Below are 22,169 nucleotides of genomic sequence, written 5' to 3' on the forward strand. Positions count from 1 at the left end.
TGCAGTTGTAACAAATAAAACTGTAGTTGAGTCCTGTAAGATTTGTGCTTTTACACCAGCTACAGCATTGATAAACATCACAGATGATTTGGTTCTGGATTATTGTAGGGGATTGGCTTATGTGGTTAATTATGTGTCCCACCAGGTCATGCTGCGACTACATCCACCTCGATGAGACCCCCTGCATGACCTTAACCCTGGTGACTGGGTGCTTGTCTGAAAGCACGACAGGAAGAGCTGCCTTGATGCTCGCTGGCGAGGACCATACTAGGTGATTCTGGTCACAAGTACAGCAGTGACGTGTGGAGGATTGCCAAATTGGATCCACGCGTCGCATACCCGGCGAGTTTCAGAGCCTGTGGAAGAAATGACTCCCCTTGTTCCGAGAAGTGCAACTGAAAATGCAATAGGAGAGGACGTAATGAGTCAAGGGAATGTATGACGTTATTACGACATACATTACCACGCAATAGGCTACAACACGGACTTTACATCGTCCGCGTTATTACCAGGCATGGTTTTACATCGCAAGTCGTTTCTATGACTTCCACTAGATGGCGCGCTGGACTTAGGAATAGTATACATTACTATTCCTACTCCAGTTAGCGTAACAGTAGGGAATGTGTTGGATTTAAAATCCAGCACATTCCTTGGTGTTGTGAGCCATCTAGCATGAGTCGTAGAAACGACTTGCGATGTAATGCCATGTGTGGTAACAACGCGGACGATATAACGTCCACGTTGTTACCTACCCACGTGGTATTGACAGCGTTATAAACCCTGTTTCCTGAGTCAAGGCCTACAAACTCCTGAGGAGGCTGGATAATCAACTGAGCAAGGAAGAAGAAACTAAGCTGCTCCAGAGTTGAGTTCAGATTCTGAAATAGATGAAATTGCCGAAGTGAACTTTGAACCAGATCAGAATGAACAGCTTGGTACAGATGGATCAGATTAAGAGGAAGAGAGGAGAGCAGGTGCCAAAATAGAAATTTGGCCAGCAATAAAAGAGAGGGTGAATATAAGGCTTGCACCTGAGAAAAATCTCGCTCCGATTCCTGATACGTCTGAATCAGATCAAAGTGAAGCAGAAGAAAGACTGGATGGTCTAAGACGATCCAGAAGAGAGAGACTACTGTCTCAAAAGTACTCATCTCCTGAGTGGACGTACCTGGCTGCAGATGCAGAGACCGGGGAGATCCATGAGGCTGGGGACCAGTACAGTGAGTCACGGAGCGAGCACTCTGACAATTGATATTCAGTTGCTGGTCCCTGGAGTTGATACTTTTGGAATTCTGACTCTGAAAGTTCCTCATCCACCAAGGCTGAGTGGTTTGCAATTTCTGATCCTTAACCAGGTTGCTTTCCCTACTTTTGGTCGACAGCCCACCGTACAGGAAATGGGGGAGATTTGTGCAGAAATTTTGCAGCTTGTTCTTGCTATACTTGGATCTAATATCATTAATGGTGAAGCTTGAACTGTGAAAGAAAACCGTTTATAGCCCTAGAAAGAAGATAACCTAGGCCCCAGTAGAAGAAGATGTAAATCAGGGACTTTCAGTAGAAGAAGCAATAAGGGAAAGGGCTGACTACATCTCTTCAATAGATTAGTATTATTGGACTGACAATTTCAATAATTGAATAGAAAACAGAAAATAGAAAGACATTGGAAATAACAGGATAAGTGAATGAAGAGGAAAGAGTCTTTATTGATTTTGTTTGTGCCTCAAGAACTCTAACAGTGATTCACAATGGAGTCTGGAAGCTCAAGAAGCAAGCAGAAGTGCATAATTGGTACCCTTACTGTTGTGGTGCTTATTGTCATAACTGTGGTGATTGTTACATCTTTGTTTGGGTCTCACAGTGCTGAAAAGAAGGGGTAACATGTGACATCTACCCCACCTGCTTCAGACGTAGAAGAGGGTGCATCTGCAAAGGGTAAAAACATGATCAGGGAAACTAGTCGGATGTTACATGTAGATTTGTCAAAAGGTGATTTCACATTGAATGCATAAGCCTGTTTGTTGTATGAGTATGTCGATACATTGGAAGCGAAAGATTGCTATGTGTGTATGCAACTGCCAGCATCAGTAGAAGAAGGTATTCGATGCCCTCATTTACCTTTGACGTATGGCATCACATGTAGTGTGTTGTTGAGCATGTTTTATAGTAAGGCACATTTTGAGTACTGAGGTGCCGGGTTTTTAGGAACCCGGTAGTGCCAGGGGATAACACCCGAAGACCTCTGAGTTCTCCCTGTTCTGGACCACAGAAACACAGAGTCTTCTAGGTGAAGTCAGAGATCTAGTTTTATTGGCTGCAACCAAGTAACAAGTGTCCTAGAAGTACAACAGCACGGGTCGTAGATTCTCAGGAGACTGTTCGTTTTTACAGAACCAGCCTTCTCCTTTTATACAAAAATAACAGCTGTAGGCAAGAATTCTTTAGTTTACAATACGGTCATATACATATTTCCACAATAAGGCAAAAAGCGAAGTCATGACGGCCAACCCACATTTTAGATGTCCAGTTCGTGATGGATTACCTAGCCAGGCCCAGAACTCCCATCAGATATCGATGAAACCCCAATAAAATCGGGCACCTCCTCATCGCAAAACTGGCCATAAACAAGAAACATGGACAGGTGTATGTGTGTGGATAACATGGTCTGTATGTAGTGAATGGTTTATGGCATGTTGTGCCTTGATGCTTTCTTACTTGGCCACTGGGCGAGGGACTGCCTGAACAGATTCAGCTGGAGGCAGTGGAGTCAGCTCGGCCAGGTCATGGGGGAGTCAGCTAAGGTGGACGTGTCCCTTCAGATCAAACTCAGCTTTAATCAATTGACTATATGAGGGCAAGCCACAAGATGGATGCTGTTCACAAAATGGAGTCTGAGAGTTCGGGACGGAAACCACGATTAAAGGGATACAGCATCACTCAATCAAGACGCAAATGCATAGGGATAATGTCCTAATCATTACCGGTCTGTAGACACCATATTCGTCATGGTACGATGATATTTTGTGACACGAGCGTTGGGCCATTGAACCATAATAGAGCAGGGTCCAGAATTTCAGAACCACAGGCCCTCCTTTTGCCCTCATATTAGGCAATAACTCATGCTAATCTGAGTCCAAATGGTATAGAGACAAAATATCGACTCCAAAATATCGACTGGACATAATATCGAGTTTTAAATATAGACTGGACAAAATATCGACTGGACATAATATCGACTACAAAAATATCGTTTTTCAGGTAAGTGAAGTAATATCGACTGTATAAAATATAGATAGCAAAAATATCGATTTTTTAATAATATATAATATTTTATAGTGTATTTTTATGTAATAATATGTGTGAATAGTGTGTATTAATGTTATAAAATATTTTATTACATGAATTTTGTTTTGTTAATAATTGCGTAATGTAATTCTGTAGCGGGTTGTGGGTTTATAGGGGAATAGGGTGGGAAGTAATTTAATAATAATTAATTAATTAATATATGTGTGTTAATATTTTTAATTAATAATTATTTGATAATTAATTAATATTAATTAGTTAATTAATTAATATAATTTTGAATATATTTTGTATTAGTAAATAATTGTTAATTAATTAATTGTAATTAGTTAATTACATTAATTAGAGTACATTTTTAATATATATAATTTTGTGTTATTTTTAAGTAATTAATTTTCAAATAATAATATTAATTATTAAAATAATTACACCTAATGTTCTAATATATTTATTTTATTGTTATTGTTAATTAATAATTAATTGGTAATTAAGTAATATTGTTAAATTTTGGGTAAAGGAGCATTGTTAGGGTTCAGGGTCAGTTTTCAGTTCATGGTTAAAGGGGTATTTTTAGGGTTCAGGGTCAGTTTTCAGTTCATGGGTAAAGGGGTATTTTTAGGGTTCAGGGTCAGTTTTCAGTTCATGGGTAAAGGGGTATTTTTAGGGTTCAGGGTCAGTTTTCAGTTCATGGGTAAAGGGGTATTTTTAGGGTTCAGGGTCAGTTTTCAGTTCATGGGCAAAGGGGTATTTTTAGAGTTCAGGGTCAGTTTTCAGTTCATGGGTAAAGGGGTATTTTTAGGGTTCAGGGTCAGTTTTCAGTTCATGGGTAAAGGGGTATTTTTAGGGTTCAGGGTCAGTTTTCAGTTCATGGGTAAAGGGGTATTTTTAGGGTTCAAGGTCAGTTTTCAGTTCATGGGCAAAGGGGTATTTTTAGAGTTCAGGGTCAGTTTTCAGTTCATGGGTAAAGGGGTATTTTTAGGGTTCAGGGTCAGTTTTCAGTTTTTGGGTAAAGGGGTATTTTTAGGGTTCAGGGTCAGTTTTCAGTTTTTGGGTAAAGGGGCATTTTTAGGGTTCAGGGTCAGGTTTGGGTTTTTGGGTAAAGGGGTATTTTTAGGGTTCAGGGTCAGTTTTGGGTTTTTGGGTAAAGGGGTATTTTTAGGGTTCAGGGTCGACAAATAAGATTTAGAAAAATTATTTTTATTATTTTCATTTATTATTTAATTATTATAATTTAATTTAAGTCGTTTTAAGTATATTTTAGTAATTAAAATTTAATATTAATTTAATTTAACACTGTTTTTAATAAAGTCGATATTTTTTACATCTATATTTTTGTTAACGATATTTTGTACTCGATATTTTTGTACTTACCTGTTTGTAGATACAAACTCGATATTTTGACAGTCGATATTTTGTCCACGATATTTTGGCAAGTCGATATTTTGTCAGTCGATATTATTTCAGTGATCCAGTCCAAATCTGTATTTATGAAGTCACGGAGATGCTGCTGTAGCATCATTCTGTTGCTCAATTCGTCCCTTGACACAGGCTTCCTTACACATGATGTAGCACAGAGGCCACATATTGCAGGAGCGCACTGCACAAACAGGCAGAACAGGAACAGAATGGCCAGGATCATCCCAACGAATATCAATGTCTTCCATCCCCAGGCAGATATCAGTTCCCAGAACCACCCTAACAAGGACCAATCCCCTTTTTCCACATGAATGGAATCAGAGTTTTTGTGCAGTTTGGAGATGGCCTGGTACACTGTTAGGGCATTATCAGGGATGAAAATGCAGCAACTGGACTGTATCACTCTACATACACCACCACGGTCTGCAAGTATGACATCTAGGGCAACCCTATTTTGAAGAGTCATAAGTCGGTCTGACTGGAGCTCTGCAGTCAGGTTGCTAAGGGCACCAGCCGTTTCAATCACGGCCGATTCAACTACCCTCGTCAATTGGCGGAGGTTCCTGCTGTTCACCATAGGCCCCCAAAATGGCAGAAAACCCTTTGCGAAGTCCCCAAACTCTTGACCCGCAGTGTCGTCTTGACTCACGACACCCCTAACTGTCCTTGTCCGATGGTAATCTGCCTCGGCCGTGTAGGTGGGTGGCAGCAGAAACGCGATAAAACACGTGCCCGAGAAGTCAGGGGGCAACCATGTATATGCTTTGTCATGGCAGACGAAGTAAGTGCCCTTAGCCGCTAAGAATGAAGGGGATGTCTGAGAGGAAAAAACATAAGTCTCAGTACAGACACTTTTCCCTAACTGGGCTCTAGGGTTGTTACCATTTCCCTGCAGACATAGGTGACCTCGGTGGGGTACTATCCAGACTGGGGAGGATTTCCTTGCTTTCAGGCTCTCACCCAAGGAAATTCCATATTGAGTTATATTCCATCTGCTGTAAGGCGTCAATTCATCTTTGGTAGTCGTTCTAACTGTGTCGATATCTCTACTCATATTTCTGATTCCTGCCACTAGTGCCTTGTTGTTTGAATCTTTCCCTGGGACATATGGTTCAAGGGAAAACAGACAGGAACATGGTCTGGAAAGTCCACAGAGAACCAAAATAACTAAAAGGCAGGACGAAATACGGGATACCCTTATCTGTGGTGTGTGGCATGAGTCCACATATCCAACAGTTCGTAGTGTTCATTACAGATTGGTGCTGGTGTAGGAGTTGGACGAATGAATTATTTACAAATTCTAATCTTCTGGCAGACTCGTGTTCAGGTAGGGGGTGGAAAGAATGCGGGGAGACAGTAGGCGGAAGTGTGGGCTGAGTGTTATGTACAAAGGTAACTCAAAAAATGAACAGAGCATAGCCAATAAAAAACATTATTATGCTACACAACATTAAAATGCATATGACTAAAAATCTTTTTCTTGCCATCACAGCGCAAACTCTCTTTTCAAAGTTCGTACATCTAGCAGGTCTCTCTACCCCTGGAAACTCCATCCTCTAGTTGCTGCCCGCGGTGGGAGATTGATTCTGCCAAGGAGTGCTTTCCGTTCAGCCCAGGGTAATTCCCTTAGACCAACCAGAACCGTTGACCTAAACGTCTCCAGCTGCACTCCCCAGACTGTCAACCGCGACCCTAGCAGCAGAACCGGATGGCGGTTCAAAAATCAAAAATGAGCAAGTTCCCGGGGCGAGAGAGCGGTATAATCAAAAGGAAAAAATGTTTTTATTTGTCCATAGTCATAGGTCTTGGCCTCAAGGTATAGCGGTTTCGGCCAGGTGCTGTGTGATCTGCAAACAGTAGTTCAGGCTCAGTAGTGTCCAATTGCATTGACCGTGGCACAGATCCTTGCAGAATGTGGCCACTCTCCTTTTCTGTACCAGTTCCTTTCAAACGTGCATCGCTGAAGGGTGTAAAGCGTGGTACGGATTCTGACTCCGAGTCGGCGACGCCGTCCTGGACCCAATGGTCATATGGAAGGGGCAGCGGGACCCGTTTACAGTGGGCGCCGTGCACCCAATGTTTTTTCCTGTGGACACGTACTGCAGAGCGGGTAGTTAGCAGGACTTGGTAGGGTCCGGTCCAGCGAGGCTCCTCGTTCTTGGTTCGCCTGAAGTTCCGGACTAGGACCCAAGAACCAGGTTCGATGGCGTGGCCTGGATCGTCAGACGCCGGTGGAGAGGAGCTGTGGACCTGTTGGTGTAAAACACGCAATTTAGTTGTCAATTCGTGCAAATAGTCAAGTAATACAGGGTGCTCTATCTCACTGAGTTTCTTGGGCCTTGGCACTTCCCATATGTTTGCTGGGCGCCCGAACACGATTTCGTGGGGGCTAAGTCCCAGTCTAGAATGGACAGTCATTCTTGTAGATAGGAGTGCTAAAGGCAGGGCGTCAGGCCATTTAAGACCTGTGCTGGCTTGGATCTTGGCTAGTTTCAACTTTAACGTGCCATTGTAGCACTCTACTAATCCAGCTGATTGGGGGTGATTTGCAGCGTGGAACTTCTGGTGTATCCCTAGACACTCACACCCTCTCTTCATCACCCGTCCCACGAATTCACTTCCATTATCACTCCAGACAATTCTAGGCATACCATACCTAGGGAAGAATTCCTTGACCAGGGCTTTGGCAGTTGACAAGGCAGTGTTGTCCTTAAGGGGATACGCTTCCACCCACCTGGAGAAGGCGCAAACAACAACAAGCATGTATTTCAGATTGTTGCACCTCTCCATGTGGATGAAATCGAGCTGCAAAACCTCGAACGGGTACGTTGGAGGCGCAAAATGACCAGCTGGAGTTGGAGTTCCCCTACCGGGATTGTATTTCAAACACACCATACAGTTCTTGACCACATTCTCTGCGCATTTCGGGATTCCACCATTCTGCCATACTGGGGCCAACAACTTACAAATTCCTCTCGCACTAATGTGAGCCATTCCATGGGCCATTGTCACCACTGCAAGCACATATGCATCGGGTAACAGCCATCTTTGATGCTCTGATAATTCGACCCAACAACCATTCGCATCCAATCTACCCTTGCTTTCTCTCCATTCATTCACCTCTTTTTCAGTGGCATCAGATTGTATAGACTTCACACTTTCAATAGTGTCCTCACACATACCCACATCAGCAATCCATCTCGCAGGGCCTACAACATACATTCGACTCATCGCGTTCCTTGCAGTCTCTTTCGCAACTTCATCTGCAAATGCATTCCCACGACCAACGTCATCTTGAATCTTTCTGTGTGCACTGCATTTCACAATTGCAACTTGTAGCGGCAAGGTCAGTGACTCGAGAAGCTTGTTAACTAACTGACCATGCTGTATCTTTGCACCATGCGACGTCAAGAACCCACGTTCACGCCACAATCGTCTGAAACTGTGAGCCACGCCAAAGGCGTATTGGCTATCAGTATACACATTCACTCGCTTTCCTTTTGCCAACACACACGCTCTTGTAAGTGCGATTAACTCGGCTGCTTGTGCGGAATTATGGGGAATGCGCGCTGTCTCTACAATCGTGTGTAATGTTGTCACCGCATATGCTGCAGTCGTATCACCATTTGGCAACTTGAAACATGAACCATCAACCCATAAAGTATCATTACATTCAGGAAGGGGAGTTTCCAGTAGGTCTACTCTCCCTTTTGTCTCTTCTTCTGTCCTAAAACAGCAATCATGCACTTCGACCTCACCTGTCTCTGTTGGGATGGGCAATAACGTGGCGGGGTTGAGTGTATCGCACCTCTTTATGTGAATGTGACTCACTAATAGTGTCAGTTCATAACTCGACAGTCGAGCACTAGTTAAGTGCTGTGTCTTCGTTCTGTTCAGCAAAATGTCTACTGCATGTGGGACCTCAACGATCAGAGTGTTATTCATGACTAACCCAGCAGACTGTCGAATACAGACAGCTGCTGCAGCAGTGGCCCTCAAGCAACTTGGTAATGCCTTAGCTACAGGATCTAGAGTCGCCGAGAAATACGCGCATGGACGCTGTTTGTCCCCAAAGGATTGTGTCAAGACTGATAATGCACAACCTTCCCTCTCATGGACGTATAATGTGAAAGGCTTACTGTAGTCGGGGTTGCCCAACACAGGAGCCGAACACAATGCATCACGCAACTCGTGAAAACTCTTCTGACAATCCTCAGACCAAGGCACAGGATTGGGTGAATCATTACAGATTAGTGCCAGCAAAGGTTTGGCTACCAATGAGAAATTTGGTATCCATTGTCTGCAATATGATGTAATGCCCAAGAAAGCACGCACTTCTCTCTGTGTCCTCGGGACACCTAATTTCGTAATTGCCTGTATTCTCTCGGGGGTCAGTCTCCTTCCCTCCTTCAATAAGATGTGACCTAAGTAGGTCACCTCTTGTCGACAAAATTATAATTTCGAAAGGGAGACTTTGTGCTTCAATTTAGGAGGACGAAGCTTCCGCTTCAAACGCGCTCCTTTATGTAGAGCTCATATGTTGGAGTTCCAATTGTTATTATGTATATGAATAAATATGATTATTATAAGTAGAGCGAATGTCAACGTACTTTGTGCCTACTATTACTTTAGATACATCTTATGCCCATAGACACAATCTGACCTGTATGTTATCTGACACTGAGAAGAAGTTTGTAAATCAGATTGAAGATGGACATAGGCAGACTTTAAGTAGACCAGATCCAAAGCATAAAGTTATTCCATTGACCCAGGAAGAATTAGATCATAAAGCAAAGGGAAGTTCAGGCCCAATAGCTCTAGATTTTCAGCAAAAAGGGAAAGTGCATTAGACACCCTTCAACATGAAGAGTGATTGTGAACAAATGTTCTTAATTGAGGAATCAATACGAAAAGTGCTCTTGGGTAAACTAACCATAGTGCCAAATGTATATTTTATGTGGGGAAAAAGTACTTATGGGAAATAACCCAAGAATTGGTATGGTACGTGTTATTTGGCTGTGGTATTTCCAAAAATCTTTTATGTGGATGATTTATGGCCTTTGGAAGGGAAAAGATCTCACAGAGGAAAACGTGGTGTAAGTGCAGGAGAAATTGTTGGGGATGTGTTTGGTGCCATGATACCTAGCTTGGGTGTGATTTTGAATGATGTGAAAATTAGAAAATTGCCAACTCAAGTGGACAATATCTCTGTGAATACGGCTCAAATCTAATTACTTGTAGATGGGGAGATGGTTTTGATAAGAGCTATGGTTCTTCAAAATCGTCTTGCTTTAGACGTGTTTTTAGAAAAAGCCGGAGGAGTCTGTAAATTATTGAAAGTTCAACAGTGCTGTACTTATATTCCTGACAATAGTCGGGATATAAGGAAGTACATTAGTAACATTACAGAGTTACACCAAGATTTGCGTGATCTGGCTGCCGAGGGACTTTGGTAGGGGTTTTGGAAAGATTGGAAGCTGGTTTGGAAGCCTGGGACAAGGAATAATGGGATACATCTTAAAACCTATCATAACAGCTGTCATTTGTATAATAGTACTATTGGGAGTTATCAAGGCTTACAAATGACAAAGAGCATGTCATAATGAAAATTCTTTGAAAAAACTAGAACGACAATTGGAACGACTGCAGGACAGTCATTATCAGCACCTTAAAGGGTTAGAAAAATTTAGACAGGGACAGCAAGCTCCAAATTCTGATTAGGTTGGTCTCTTCGACAAGGAGAAAACTGTGAGAGAGTAGAATTGGTGTTATGACACTTGTCATATAAGGGGGGAACTGATAGAGGGCTTACAGCACTCTAGATTGTTGGCTGCACTATACTCATGGTTTAAACGCACTCAAATGTATTTTTATCGTTTGCAGTGTTTCACGATTATTAAATATGCATTATTCACCGGTATAGTAGTATCAAGAGGTAGTGTGCACATTTAAAAAGGACTTTGTATGTACTAAAGAAACCTATAGTTCCTGTATGTATAATTTGCAGGACGAAATATTATTCGTGCAATGTAATTCGTGTTTGGTTTAAGTTGCCTGAATTGTAGGCCCAAACTGCAAGATGTTATGAGTTTTGTTTCTCCTTTGATTTCTCAAGAATTAATTAAATGAATCCTTTTTGTGTTCGAAGACAGTATGTTCTCATCCTACTGAGGTGTAGGAATTCGAACTCGTTATTCTTAGATTTAAGGAGATACCCGAAATGTCTTTTAAGAAGCTGGAAGACGAAAAAGGGAGGACGTTTTTTCTGTTTGGCCTATCTGCAACCCAAGGCCACTGAACATTGAATAATTTTTATTAGAGCTTCTGTGGAAACCTACCGAACATTTTGCAAATGGAAAAGTTAATCTTATGACGTATTGCGCGTTGAACATTGCCTTTTTGTATGATGTGCAGGGACAGTTTCGAGAGACTTCTGCTTATTTTTGGAGGAGAAGGAGCATCCTAGAACGAGCTCCATAGCTTTAAGCGATCAGACCCATTTGACGTGAGTACTTTTTAGGAAGTCAACACGTGCTGACACCTTTGGGATAGACTTGGAGAAATAGGTAGGATTTCCATTTAGAGCAGTGTAGGGAAAGGTACTTTTCTTTTCTACTCTAAGGAAAAGAGAATTGGACTCAGCTTCTGCTCTTTGTTGCATTTTGATGTTGGAGTTCATCATATTATGCCTTTTGTGCCAAATGAATTATATGCATGGATTTAGCTCTGTATTGATTTTTATATAGGTATACTCTGATATTGAGGTGTGTTTATATTCAATTATTTTTGGCCTTATAATAAATCCACAAAACTGAAATTCGGAGTCTGTGGTCCTTTAAAGGCATGATTAAATTGAAAGTATAACCTTGCATTGTTTTGCTCCCCTCAAACACTTTTAGCGGCTATAAGAAGACCATGTGATTTGACTTTAGGAGGGAAGACAAAGTGTATAATGTAGCGTAATCACTTTCAACCTGAAGATGACGGAGCATTTCCGTGAAGTGCAAGCACTGCCCGTTAAAATGCTCAGCACCATCGCACCCAAGTGTCCTCTAGTCTTATGGGATGGAAATCCCCATGAATGGCGCGGAGATGCTTGCTTAATCTTTGCCCTATGTTAAATGTCCTGTATGGTATCTGTGGTTTTTTCTGACAACCAGGCGATCTGACTAAGAGGTTCGCTTTTAAAATGGACCGAGATTCCAGAGCCTTTGAGGATGAGGGGCACCTGCAAAGCTCCAAGCTTTTAGTGAGTGACTGCTGTCCTTTCTGACCAGGCTTTGTGGGACTTGTGGTGGTGGTAGTATACGTATTAGGTGGTAGGCTTTTTAACCTGTCACCTTGAGGGTGGTGCCAATGTCCTTTAACAGGGTCTTTCATTAACATGTCATTGAGATATTTGTGGACAGTGTGTATGAATGACGTCTCTGTCGTAGATCGAGTGTGTGGAATATTTGCTCATCTATAGAAATGAGGGTAGAATCCATGTTGCATTTCACGTGTAAAGTAACTTGAAATGGTTTATGAGTTTGTGCCAGGCTGCATGGGTTACTGGAGACATTGTATCTCATGATTTTGGCACGCCTTTCTTCCATGAGTACTTTGTAGCATCTCCCCCTTTTCCTGCCTGATCTGCCTTACAAGATAAATTGCCTACTGTTTGGGCCAAATAACCATATTTTTGTACCTCTGCTGGTTGAAACCAGCCCTGGAGAATCTCCTGTTGTCCAATGCCCTGGCATTAGTTGGTCACATAATGGCCATAGAAGGAGCGCACCCAGAATTTGATCAGTGCAAAAGAGCGGATTAGTTATTTCTAAGGATAAATACCAGCATGCTTGACCAGTATGTGGTTCCAGAATCAAGGAAGGCGCCGTGAACCAGCCCTGGTGAGGTGAACAGTGTCCAGCGCAGAGTATGTGAGCGATGCGTCCTGCGAGACTAGGATCAAGGCAGGAAACTCGTGGGAGGTGTTAATCAAAGAAGGTTGCCCCCCGTCCTTGTCCCCACCCAGCTGCAGGGGAACCTGTGAGAGACCCTAGATGCCTCCAGGAATCTTGAAGTCCACCTCAATTTCATACTCTAGCTTAAGGAATTTAGGGCCAGATGTATGACTTTTTTGCGATCACAAACGGGAAAGCGGCCCGTTTACAACTGAAAAATAGCTCTGCCCTATGTATGTTAGAAATGGGTTGCCACTTCCATGCATTATCTCGGGATAGGCATTACGCAAGATGTGGGTAATAATGGACCTACCAATTTGGACCGAATATCAAAGGAATGTAAAGCCCAATTGAAATCTTGGACTCACCTGCCCCTTTCCATACTGGGTAGGGTGAATTTGGTTAAAATGTCTATCCTCCCCAAATTTACGTTTATTTTCAATGCTATCCCCTTAGCATTTGATATTAAATCGATAAATAAGTACCAGCGAGAAATTCATTCCTTCATCTGAAACTATAAATCCACCAGACTCGCATGGAAGAAGTTGAGGAGGAGAAGGGAAAAGGGAGGTCTTGCTCTGCCTGACCTATTATATTATGCATGGGCCTTCCAGTTGTCACACTCTAGGATGCTTTTAAAAATACCATCTAATCTTCCTAGTGGGTCGATCTATAGAGCTATGCTAACAGGGGCAAACCTACCAGTTGACGGGTTTCTCTTTAAATTTGGGAGCCAGAATTTTTTCAAAAAAATTAAACTTAAAATTCTACAGTCATGGGCCAATAATTGGTTTGTCATTAGGAAAAAATTGGGGCTGTCCTACTATTCCAACTTTGCCCCAATATGGGACTCCCCGGGTCAACCTTTGTGTTTAAGGGATAGCCTGTCCTCTTTGTTGGAGGAGGCCGGGGTCACAAGATGGGGAGAGCTATTGGTGGAAGGATCAATAATAGCCTGGGATGAACTACGTGAGCATATAGGCTCAGGGCTCTCCAGATTTAAGTTTATCCAACTTGATAGTTGGGTCAGGGCTCAGTGTGGTAAAGGGTTACAACTAGGGAAGGCCAGTAACTTGGAGCAGATGTTGGTGGAACGATCTAGGGGCGGTAAAGAAGTTGCCCTATGGTATTGGCAGTTGATGGAAGAAATTAATAGGGGAGTTTGTTCTCCCAGATGAACTATGGGGGGAGACGACTGGCTTTCAGTACGAGGAGATATGGTCAGAATCTTTCGCCCTCCTTTATAAAATTGTGGAACCATCATGGTTAAGACGTAACCACCTGTTCACAGTTCATCGGGCATATATTACTCCGTTGAGACTCTCCAAGTTTCTCCCAGACAAGAAATGCAACAAATGTAACTTAATAGAAGCATCGGATATTCATATGTTCTTGGAGTGCCCTAACATTGCCCAGTTCTGGGAGGAAGTGAGATCTACTCTTACCTCCATCTTAAATACATCACTGTCAATCACTCTGCCACTTATTATCTTCGGGTGGGAAGACAGCATCACCGGTAAGGCGAGATCCTTTTTGTTCTACGCCATTTTATTGGCCAGAAGACAAATCTGTATTCATTGGGTAGACAAAACTGCTCCATTACACTCTGGTTGGCTTACATCCCTATACGAAACATCGAAAATGGATTTGAGTAGACCAGGCAACAAAAGTAGTCTTTCTTTTTGGGACCTGTTGACCCAGTGGAGATAGTATTCCGGGTTTTTTTTGGGGTTTTTTTTTTCCCCGGGTCCTATGATTATGCCCTTAACACTCCTTGGACTGGGTCTGGCCGCGTCACGAAAGTAGTCCTATAGGTTGAAATATACCTTGATGGAGTCAGCTTAAGTTCCCAAAGTCCCTCTTCCCCCTGGGATCTTTCTGCCACCATTCTATTATACTCGCAGTCTGGAGCTGGAGTCGGGTAAAGGTCATCTTCTGGCCTGACTTTCAGAGGAGGACACGCAATGTGGTTGGTATTTCCCAAATTGAGGGCAAGGCAAATGAGGACAAAAAAACAGAAATGGGGGCCTCTAGTTGGCAATGGTTTGCACCTTTTCCCAAGTAGGGACCCTTCCTTCTAGTTAGGATAAGGGAGTTACACTCCTAAAATAATAACCCCTGCTTAACTCCTTAAGAGCTTGGCACGAGCAGTCAGGCTTATCTCAGAGGCCGTGTGTAAAGCATTTGCACATAACCAACTGTAATATAGTGAAAACACTATAACAGAACACCACACTAGTTAAAAACAATATCCAATATTTTTATGTATCCAAAACAAGACCAAAACGATAAGACTCCAACATACAGTACTTAAAAATATATACTTTGCAAGAGATCCTTTAAAATAGCAGAAATATCTCAAAAACACAGTTCTTCCAAGTCAGTAGCTCTGTTCTGGGCTACCGCGATACTGAAAACAACAGAATCCAACAGTTACATCTGACTGCGTCAGTCGGGTTTTTTGTGGTGGCCGACACGTTGGTGCAAGTCGGTCATGGCAACTATCGCGGATAGATGATTGACATATCCAACCGCTGCCCCATGCTCATCTTCAGACGAACACAGCAGTGGGCCCTGTCTTTGGCCCAACACTTCACTGCAAAGGAGCCACCATTAGTTCCAAGCAGTTTATGTGGAGAGATTGGTCTGCTGAGTACCATTTTCTGCCGGTAAAGTAATCCCCGCAACGGTCACACCAACTGAACCTGCTGGCATCCGACTCTATGACCAAATCTGGTTGAGAGCCAAAAATGGCCCTGCCGTTCCAGGCATCCATATGATTCGCAGCTCCTCCTTCGCCTCCTCTGAAATAGTGATGGACTGTGAATAATTGAGACCGCTTTGAAGGTGAGATATCATCAGGCTTTGTAACTCCCTGTACTGAAGGGGGCCTGGGAAAATTGTTTGTATGAAAGAAGAAAGCAGACCCAGCACCCTCTCTAAATGGCAAAGGGGAATCAAAGGTTTTGACAGCATCCTCTGGAGCACATGTCTGATCTTCATGAGTTTGCGGGAGGGAAGGCTGAGGGTGGCTGTTACTGAGACCACCACAAACCCCAAATCCAGGGTTGGCAGTGAAGGGGTGAGGGCAGACTATCCCTTGTTCACCACGAAACCTAGAGACTCCAAAAGATCTATTGCCATCTGAAGCTGTTGTATTAAGTGGGAGGGGTACTGACTCATAAACAGAATATTGTCAAGGTAGTGCTCGATCACGGGTTTCATACTTTGGTGAAGCACCAGGGAGCGGATGACAGACCGAAAGGAAAGGAGGTGAATTTGAATACCAGAGACTTCCATTGAAACTGAAGGAATTGCCAGTGAGCAGGAAATATCGGGATCATGAGATAGGCGTATTTGAGATCCAAGTGGGACATCCTATCCCAGGGTTGAAGCAGGTCTTGAAGAAGGTGAATACACTCCATTTAGGGATGTCGATAGATCAGCCACCCATTAAACTCCCTCAGATTGATCACTGGGTGGTACCCACCATCTCTCTTCTCCACTAGGAAGAGGTTGCTGAAGAAGGCAAAGGGATGGAGAGTGAACTAGACGATGGCCCCTTTCTGCAACAACTGGAGCATTTCCTCCTCTATTTGGGCGGTTTGTTCCGGAGAGAAAGTCAGAGGGATTGAGAGAGACGGCTGAAGGGATGATCCTGAAAACTCTATCTGAAACCCCTGGACCATTTGTAGTACCCTGGCGTCTGAAGTGAGGAGCTGCCAATTGTCGAGGAAGAGTCTTAACCTAGCCCCCAGGCGTATCCCCGCGGAGGATTGAACTCTCACCTGATTGGTTCTGATGTTAGCCATTGGCCCCTCCTCTCGAGTCTCGGCGTCGGGGGTAAGTACTGGTGTTGTAGAAGGTACCAAACTTCACTGGGTCCTACCATTGTCCACAGCGATTATCTCCTCTTCCTGTGGAGGGCTGATAGCGCGGCCGGTCAAGCACCCCCTACTATGACAAGCTCCGGCAAAAACACATGGGGTGATGATGTGCTTAATAGAAGTCTGGGCTTTTTCAAGGGATGTGAACGTATTCACAAATTTTCCTAATTCCTCGATAAAAGGAATGCCGAACAAATTTCCCTCAGCAATGGGACCTGCCTCTGAGATTGCGAGTTCCCCCAATTTGGGGTCGATCTTGATTAGCAGGGACCTCCGACGCTCAAAAGAAGGAACACAATTTGCGTTCCCTAACAGAATGACTGCTCCTTGGGCCCAGCTGGTTAGGGTCTCCAGGGCAATGAGTGAACTCGAAACCTTTGGGTCTTTGGCCATATCTAAGATTTTGAAGAGCGGACCAATGATGTCCAGCAGTTTGTCCTGGCAAGATCACCAGGACCAGTCAATATACTTTTTTGGTTTATTCACAAATTTTGTCAGAAAGGTCACCATCTTGGGGCCAATCTCCGGTGTAGCAGCAGCCCTGCCATCCAAGGACGGTCTGGGGCATTCGGCCCGGAGACAATTGCGCACCTCATTATCTAATGACTTGCGCATCAGGCTATATAAGAGACCACCTTAGGGGCAGACACCCATTCAGCCGAACTCAGGTTCAAAAGGTCCTCTGGGTCAAGCATTTCAGATGGTCCCTGCTATGGGCTGCCCTGGAGGTATGGGGATCTGAGACCCAGTAGGTTCTTCCCTTTGCTCAAGGGCTGTTGGTCACTGAACCTGTCGTTCTTGAATTTTCCTCTCTAAGGGCAAAAATCATCATCAATAAGGGGGTACTGGACCTGCTCTTCCTCATAATAATCCCCATACTCCTACATTCTGAGTGAGCCTCAAGGGGGGTTGAGAGTGAACATGGGGTTAATAATTTGGGGCAAGCCCAAGGTCAGTAGAAGGCCTGAGGCGTGGGAACTGTCTCTCCCTTGAAATTATAAATGTATTCTCAATTGAACGGCCTGGGCAAGTCCCCGCAATTATATCGAATTATCTTATTACCTTACCTGCAGCACAGGTGTAACGCTTCTAGGCGATCCCTCTCCAGTACAAACAAAGACAAAGCAAAGACTATTCAGGCAATTATTATTGCCAATAATTCCCCCGAGTGAGTTTGTACTCACAGCTAGCATGTTATCTGATGTTCCGTACTGAATTGCAGTCGGAAAACAGAGATGTTCTAACCGCCGGGGGGTGAGACTCGCTGCACTCGTGATCTGAACATTCACGGCTCCCTGGCAGTTGGATGACCGCAACACGTGGAGAGCTTCTGAGGAGAGAGAAGCCGCAATAGCGAAGGAGCGGAAAAATGTTCCCACATTTGAGGCGTCTCGAAAGACTGGGCTAACACTGAAGTGTGCGGACGCCCGTAATGTGGGGGGCAATTAAAAAAACAGCCACACAAACAAGGCCTTAATATTACAAAACAACAACAATGAATGAATGAGAGTGGCAAAAACACTTATCTCTGTGGCTGCCGAAGAAGCAAAGAAAGAGGAAGCTAGAACAGTTGAAGGACTACAGTCACTCTGATAGGTGGATTGGACTCTTTTCTCTTCACATAGTTTGATGGGCAATGTAGTGTTGTGACTGCTGGAAAAATAAAGCCCTGAAAGTTCAAGCTTAATCCTTGCCTCCGGTCCGGACATAGAATGTAACTTTCTCAGGTAGTAGTCACTCTCTAAGAAGTGTGCACTCCCTCCTACTAAAGCCAGCGAGATTCAGAAAATCACTGACCTACACATGCACTTTCTCTGGCTCGCCCAAGATATGTCCCAAGATATGGGACTCACTCCCACTTGAGATTTGGTTGAACCCATCAACCATCACTTTCAATGGTTGCTGGAGCTCCCATCATACTCTGCAACTGAAGGCGAGGCAGGCTGGGCGGCTGACGGCGTTTTGCTCCTAGTGGCACTCATAGACACGATGGAGAGGGGAGTGCAGCTTAAGATTTCTACTGCAGAGGCGCTGGGCTCAGAGCAGCTTCAGGAGGCGGCTGGCGGCGTTTCTTTTCCAGCGGCAGAGGTGGACGCACTGGAGAGAAGAGAGCGGCTTAGGATTTCTGCTGCGGAGGTGCTGGGCTCAGCGTGGCATCAGGAGGCGGCTGGCAGAGTTCCATTTCCAGCAGCAGATATAGACGCGCTGGAAAGAAGTGAGCGGCTTAGAATTCCTGATGCAGAGGCGCCGCTTCAGGAGGTGGCTGGTTCTGTGATCGCCGTCATAGCGGCTGGAGGTGAAGGATGACTCCACGTAGGGGTCGGCTGGTGCCATTGGTGGTAGGTCACTGTTTGGCTTATCTGCTCACTGCATCACCTTACCAGTGGCTCAAGAGGCTCTGGAGGCTTGACGGGTTGTTTCGAGTCTACCGCTTTTCTTCCATCAGGTCAGAGATATTGACTTTCTCTTTTGCTGACTGAGTCGTTGTGTTCTTGTCTCGTGGATTGCGGCTGCTTATGAATAGGGTACTGTAGTGGGCCAGGAGGTGGTCGAGGGTGTGGCTTGTGTCCCTCCTTTTAGGCCGTCTCCTCCCAGCCTGCTGCAAAAGACATGAAAAGAATTTAACAGTACTGCTAAAACCCTGCTTGTAGCCAACTCTTCACGGGCTACAAAAATCGCAACTGGATCCTCTCCACAAAAGAAACGGAATTCAGGTTATTCAGTGGTGAGCCAAAGAATTACTCCCCTAATGGGGATCTGCCCCCTAAAACAACAGGTGGGCGAAAGGAGGCCTGCAAGATGGCTATTCCATGGAGCTCGATATCAACCAAAGGTGCTCACAATTCTTTGGAGAATCCTTCACATTCAGCAAGCCAGGTCTCTCCCCTGGGACTGGAAGCTAGCTCGTCAGCGTCAAGTATAACACCCACAGTAAAATTGTTCCCAGGAAATATGCAACAGGGTACCTATTCATTATTTACAGGCCTCAATGCTAAGACTCTACAAAAATCCGCCAGTCTAACTACACCTAAGCCAATTTCAAGTCTCGACAATCATGTTGTGTGTTCCTTTGGGTATGTTACAACAAACTTGTTTCCCGATAACTTTCTGTTCACCACTGCTGCCGAGGCCCCAAATGAAACTTACCCATGACGCTCCCTTAAGTCTTTCGGCTCCACAACCCAGGATTCCTGAGACCATGGTGGGGGTAGGGAATACCTCAAACATCCTACTACAGCAAATTTTGGCGGAACTCAAAAGTATGAAATTGTCCCTGGAAGAAGCACAAAATAAAATTCAATCTTATATTCAGGAACTTCCATTAAGCATTACAGATGCAGAACAGCGCGTATCAAACCTCGAAGACACAATGCCTCTGCAAACTGACCAAATTACAATCTGAGCTCATCAGCCTGCAAATTAAGGTGGATGACACAGAAAATCGATCCTGAAGATGCAATCTTTGCATAACAGGGGTTCCGGAAGGCAGTGAAAACGGCGATCAGTAGTAGAAGTTGTCTACGACCTCATATCCAAGCACATATGCACTGAAGCCGTAACACAAAAGACCAACCTTACTATCGCTTTGGCCCATCGTGTCCCTGCAGCCCAGTATCCCAATGCCAAAACCCAAGAACTATTATCACAAACTTTGGTAACTTTAGAATTAAGGATAAGATCTTGGCACATGCCAGCCAGGATAAAGTATACCAGACTTCCGATAATTTTTAATTTAAAGTTTTCTCAGATATGTCTACCACTTCGGCACAGTGGAGGAAGGAGTTCAGAGGCATGATTAATTCTTTTCAGCAGCTAGGGGCCCTGGCGGCTATTATCCAGCAATCCAAACTGAAAGTTTTGCATAAGGGGGGCGCTTGTGTTTTTCACTCTGTTGAGACGGTGCAGGAGTTTCTACTTTCCCTACAGCATCCAGGGGTGAAATAGGGGTCAGCTTTGTGCCTAAATTAAACTCCTGGTCAAGAATGATGGGGGATATATGTGTATAATATCTCTCTTCTGTTGTTTTTTTTCTCTTGTCTCCTTTTTTTTCTTCTCTTCATCTTACTAGTCGTTGTCATTCGCCCGCTCACCGCCTTGGGTGCCATGTCACAACACCCAACTTAGGCAGAAGGAGGACGGTTGGAAGGGGCATGGAGGGGTGGGAGGAGGAGGTTTATCACCTTCAAAGGGGAAGGAGGCCACCCAGGGAGCCCCAGACAGGTGGCGTTTCCGGAGCCAAGGCGGCTCACAGGGTGGTGGGGTGAGAGGTCACAGGAGGGTTGGGGGAGGGGGGAGGCAGCGTCACAGGTGGGGGTTAAAATAAAATGTAGCAAACGTGCTGAACTTGCAATATCTATTTCCCAAAGATTTCTATTAAGTCGGTGAAGGTAGTGTCCTGCTATGTTAATGCTTTCAATAATAAAGTGAAGAGACGATCCATGCTGGCTTGGTTTAAATCCCTACAAGCTAATGTAATTTTTCTCCAAGAGACACACTGTAAGGAAGGCTCCCCTATGGATAAGGCTCCTGGCTATATCCAACACAAATTCAATGCTTCTTCATATTCAACTATTAGGGGGCTTATATTAGTAGCTATAAACCTACAATGGGAAATCTCTATAGTGCATAGAGAACATAGTGCTAGGTGGCTTCGGGTGCAGATGAAGATCTCGGACCAGCTCTTTAACTTTGTGAGTTATTACAGCCCTACTGAGGATTCTCCTGCGACATTATAGTCTCTGTACGATTTTGCAACCGTTCAGTCTGGGCATTTCATGTTAGGTGGGGATTTTAACGTATTGATCAACCCAACTATAGATTGTCCCTGGGCTTATAAAACACAGACAATGCTACACCAAGACCTAATAAGCAATTTTGCATCGGTTGACTGCTGGAGAGATGAATTTCCAGACAAGAGGCAATATACATGCCATTCAGGAAGATTCCACTCCTCCTCTCTTATTGATTTCTTCCTTATTTCACATACTCTCTTAAAAACCGAGATTCATGAAAATCCCTTCTCAGACCATGCAGTAATCTCAGTGAAGTTCAAAATAAAAACTCAAACTAAGATCACGCCCAGATGGGTATTTGACAAATCCCTCATTACTGACGAACAGTGGGTCTCGCATATAGGCCTTGCATTGGATGAATTCCTCAAATTGAATATTAATACCGCTTCGATGTTTTCAGTATGAAATGCTTTAAAATCCTTCTTCAGAGGGGAAGCAATTGCGTACTCGGCCTTTAGGAGAAAGAACAAGAATGACAAAAGACTCCAGCTAGAGAAAGAGCTATGCGAGGCAACGGCAGGATACCTTGCTCTTCCTACCCCAAAAGGCAAAGTCATACTTTCCAATGCTAAGCTTAATCTACAAGATTTCTTTGTATCTAAGGAAATTTCGAACCACGACTCAGTATTGTAAGAAAGATACGAAGAAAGTGATCACATAGGCAGGTACCTGGCTTGGTCTGCTAAAAGAAGATCTGATGCCAATTGCATAAAAGGAATAATAGACCCGGTCACTTCGTGCTCTACTTCACATCCCCCTGAGATTTCAGAGGTCTTTTTTAATCCTTACAAGGAGCTCTACTCCAAGACACTTAACACCATCATGGA

Source organism: Lissotriton vulgaris, chromosome 9, assembly GCF_964263255.1.
Source record: "Lissotriton vulgaris chromosome 9, aLisVul1.2, whole genome shotgun sequence".
Taxonomy (NCBI): Eukaryota; Metazoa; Chordata; class Amphibia; order Caudata; family Salamandridae; genus Lissotriton; species Lissotriton vulgaris.